Genomic DNA, 4,916 nt, shown 5'->3' with positions numbered 1-4,916 from the left:
TTTTTTGAGGCAGAGCTCACTGCAACCTCCGTCTCTCTGGTTCAAGCAATTCTGCCTCAGCCTCCAGAGTAGCTGGGATTATAGGTGCCCGCCATGATGCTCAGCTAATTTTTTTGTATTTTTAGTAGAGACAGGGTTCTACCATGTTGGTCAGGCTGATCTGGAACTCCTGACCTCAGGTGATCCACCCTCCTCGGCCTCTCAAAGTGCTGGGATTACAGGCATGAGCCACCATGCTGGCCTTATTTTCTTTTCTAAAACTGTATATAATCAGTTTCTGTGAAAAGAATAAATAGTTTGCATTCACGGGAAAAAAATAAACTTTCTTGAGCATTATTGTTTATCATTTTGAAGGATATTTTTCACTTCTGATTCATGAATACCAGTAGTCTCAATTTGTAGTGTAATTGATTAAATCTTACTCTGAACTATATTTGTTTTTCCTTCTATCGGTAGTTTTCTTTTAGAGCGTTCTATCTATGAACTTTGGAATTTGGTTCATTTAATTTGGTTGTCTACTAAGAGACAATAATCGGATTAAATAATAATCCATTATTATTTAAATATCTTTGAGATTACAGTCTCTTTCAGGAAAGAGTAAAGAATTAAAGTTGGCCAGGCACAGTGGCTCATGCCTGTAATCCCAGCGCTTTGGGAGGCCAAGGCCACCAGATCACCTGAGGTCAGGAGTTCAAAATAAGCATGACCAACATCGTGAAACCCCATCTCTACTAAAAATGCAAAAATTAGCCAGGCATGGCAGCGCCTGCCTGTAATCCCAGCTACTCAGGAGGCTGAGGCAGGAGAATAGCTTGAACCCGGGAGGCAGAGGTTGCAGTGAGCCAAGATTGTGCCACTTGCACTCCAGCTTGCGCAAAGACTTCATCTCAAAAAAAAAACAAAAACAAAAAATTAAAGTTTTTTGAAGAAGAGCGGGAGGAGGGAGAGGAGCAAAAAAGATAACTGTTGGGTACTGGGTTTAATACCTGGGTGATGAAATAATATGTACCACAAACCCCCATGACACGTGTTTACCTGTGTAACAAACCTTCCCATGTCCCTCAAACCTAAAATAAAAGTTAAAACATTTGTAAAAAAAAGAAAAAGAAAAATATAACTGTTATGATTTGGAAATATAACTATTACTTATGTCTACATCGAAAGCATTTTATTAATGAATTAATAAATACTTTTTTTTTTTTTGAGATGGAGTCTTACTCTGTCGCCCAGGCTGGAGTGCAGTGGCCGGATCTCAGCTCACTGCAAGCTCTGCCTCCCGGGTTCACGCCATTCTCCTGCCTCAGCCTCCCAAGTAGCTGGGACTACAGGCGCCCGCCACGTCGCCCGGCTAGTTTTTTGTATTTTTTAGTAGAGACGGGGTTTCACCATTTTGGCCAGGATGGTCTCGATCTCCTGACCTCACGATCCGCCCGTCTCAGCCTCCCAAAGTACTGGGATTACAGGCTTGAGCCACCCACCATGCCCAGCCAATAAATACTTTTAAACGTTAAAAGTTTTACAGTTAGTCAGTGAGAAGCCTAGCATTGCACAGGCAGAGAATAATAGATCACAAGTGAAAGGATCACAAGTTTTAGTTCAAAGAGGGTCTGAGACTAGCAAGAAATTATTTTTTCAGATAATTGTAGGAAGACATTCAACTTAGAAAAATAAAGTACTGTTTGATAATCCAAACAAAATGTTAGTCAGATATCTTTAGTTAGAAAATGACTGAAATCCAGCTCAAACTCATGTAAGCAACATTAAAAAACAGAAAAAAAAAAAAAAAAAAAAAAAAAAAACAAGTATTGCTACCACAACCAGGAGCAATAGAGGAGCAGCTGACCTCAGCTCATCCTAAAACTTGAGGATGTCAGATGATGTCAGCAGGACACTGTACAATGCCCAGCTCTTCTTTCATCTGCATTAGTTTCATTCTCAAATATGCTTTCCTGACAACTCAGCAGAAATTACATAAGTTCACAGCAAACTGGTTTCAGTGAAAAGAGTGGCCCTCGTTCCTGAGAGCTCCCAAGAAGGTCCTGGGGAGATCTTTGATTGTTTCAACTTTGCTGTGTACCAGTGCTAGAAATAAATGCTATAACCCGGATGACACATCATGGTGCTCAACATTATAGTTACATAAGTGGTGAAGGTCTTTTTAACACCCCCTACAGCAAGAATTACAAGACCACGTTCTCCTGCTGAACTCAAAACCATGAATGTAATTTCCTGGACTTGTTTAAATTGCTTGTTTCCTTGCTGACTCTAAATTGCAGTATATACTTTTCTGCCTTTGCTTATCAGTAGGACATCTACTTCTGAAAACTGATAATGGAATGGTTGCATTGCTCCATGTATTATTTTCGCATTTCCTTGTTCCTTTTCTTTCTCGTGACCAGTCTAAATGCTTGCAACAGATAAAATCTCTGCCAAATCACAGAGGACAGGACAATCTCACTTTCAGATTAATCCTCCTGCTAGCAGGAAATTAAGGCATTAGTTGTTGCCCCACTCTTGTTGACTTTATTTCAGGACTCTTGATGGTTTTATACTATGAGAAAGTAAAAATTCTAAAAAATGTTTGAGCTAGAAAATAAAGAAAAAGTATAGCAATTTAGGATAAATCAACAGACGATGACACTTCAATTTGCCATCTGGGAGACACATCACTACCATACAAATAATAATGCTGGCCCCACATACTTGAGAGGGGATGAGTAGGCATTAGCCAGTTTAAGAACTACATGTACGAAAGGCTGGAGAGGGAGTAAGCTTGATGAATTGCAAGAACTCCATTTTGTTTTCTTTTTTTCTTTTTTTTTTTTTTTTTTTGAGATGGAGTCACACTCTGTCACCCAGGCTGCAGTGCAGTGATGCGATCTCGGCTCAGTGGAACCTCCACCTCCTGGGTGCAGGCGATTCTCCTGCCTTAGCCTCCCCAGTAGCTGGGACTACAGGCACCCGCCACCACACACAGCTAATTTTTTGTGTTTTTGGTAGAGACAGGGTTTCACCATGTTGTTCAGGCTGGTCTCAAACTCCCGACCTCCCGTGATCTGTCTGCCTCAGCCTCCCAAAGTGCTGGGATTACAGGTGTGAGCCACCACGCCCAGCCCCAAATGTTCTTATACTATTGAGGGGAAAGGGAATAGCTTAAGAAGTAGGCAGGCCCCTGTCAATCTGAAAGGAAGAGGCTGAAGCACAAAATGTGATTTAAAGAGTTTACTTGAGCCAAAGTGAGGACAGCTGCCCAGAAGACTCAGCCACAAGTAAACTTGAATATGAGCTCCTTTTGGCCTTTGTTACAAGCAGGATTTTAAAGGCAAAAAACCTGGACAGGGAGTGAGCTGATAGAAAGTTGTTTTTCAAGAATTATCATTGGCTTACAGAAATAAATAGTGATTGACTAGGCATTGTTAAGCTACAGAGTATGGGGTTTAGTGTCTGGTGTGGCATTAGTAGGTAATTTATAGCTACTTGTAATAATAGTGAACAGTTTTGTGTGTGACAGGGTCTGGCTCTGTCGCCCAAGTTGGAGTGCAGTGGCACTATCTCAGCTCACTGCAGCCTCTACCCACCTCAGCCTCCCGAGTAGCTGGGACCACAGGCGTGCATCACCATGCCCAGCTATGTTATTTTATTTTATTTTTCGGATTTTTAGTAGAAACATGGGGTCTCAACATATTGCCCAGGCTGGTCTTGGACTTCTGAGCTCAAGGGAGCCACCCATCTTGGCCTCCCAAAGTGCTGGGATTACAGGTGTGAGCCACCAGGCCCGGCTACAAACAGTTTCAATAGATGAATGAGACATGTGTCCCATTTTAATGTTTCTCTGGGCTTGATAAAGTTTAAAAACTCTGATTCGTCAAATACAAGTTATTTTCTTTTATCAGCCCAAAGTAGGAAGGGCCTTTAAGATAATAGGGAGAAGTACCCCATGCTCAGTACTGGGGATACTACAGAAAACAATACACTCAGGTCTCCTTCCTCATGGAGCATCCATCCTAATAGAGGAGGCATTCAGTTATTATTATTGTTACTATTTTTTCTTTGAGATGGAGTCTCACCTTGTTGCCCAGGCTGGAGTCCAGTGGCACGATCTTGGCTCACTGCAACCTCTGCCTCCCAGGTTCAAGCCATTCTCCTGCCTCAGCCTCCTGAATAGCTGGGATTACAGACACGTGCCATCACACCCGGCTAATTTTTGTGTTTTTATTAGAGACAGGGTTTCACCATGTTGGCCAGGCTGGTCTCAAACTCCTGACCTCAGGTGATCCGCCTACCTGAGCCTCCCTAAGTGCTGGGATTACAGGTGTGAGCCACCACGCCCAGTTGAGGCATTCAGTTATTTCACAAATATTTATTGAAGGCATATTAACAAGGCATTATTTTAGATGCTGGAGGTGCTGCAGTCAACAGAAAAGACATAATTCCCTGCTTTCAGTTTACATTCTTGTATCTGACAATAAATAAGTAAATAAATAATTAAATGCTAAGAAGGAAACAAATATGGTCCTCAAAAAGTACTGTCCAATCACACTTTCTGTGATGATGGAAATATTCATATATCTGCATTGTTCAAAAGGGTAGCCATAGACACAGATGAGTATTTGAAATGTAGTTACTAGGCCAGGCATGGTGGCTCACGCCTGTAATCCCAGCACTTGAGGAGGCTGAGGAGGGTGGATCACAAGGTCAGGAGTTCAAGACCAGCCTGTCCAAGGTGGTGAAACCCCATCTCTACTAAAAATACAAAAATTAGCCAGGTGAGGTGGCAGGCCTCTGTAATCCCAGCTACTTGGGAGGCTGAGGCAGAGAATTGCTGGAACCTGGGAGGTGGAGGTTGCAGTGAGCTGAGATGGCGCCACTACACTCCAGCCTGGGTGAGGGAGCGAGACTCCATCTCAAAAAAAAAA

The sequence above is a fragment of the Rhinopithecus bieti genome, unplaced genomic scaffold (assembly GCF_001698545.2).
Source record: "Rhinopithecus bieti isolate Rb0 unplaced genomic scaffold, ASM169854v2 scaffold_6946, whole genome shotgun sequence".
NCBI lineage: Eukaryota > Metazoa > Chordata > Mammalia > Primates > Cercopithecidae > Rhinopithecus > Rhinopithecus bieti.
The sequence above is the reverse complement of the archived record's forward strand: the minus strand, read 5'-3'. Positions refer to the sequence as shown.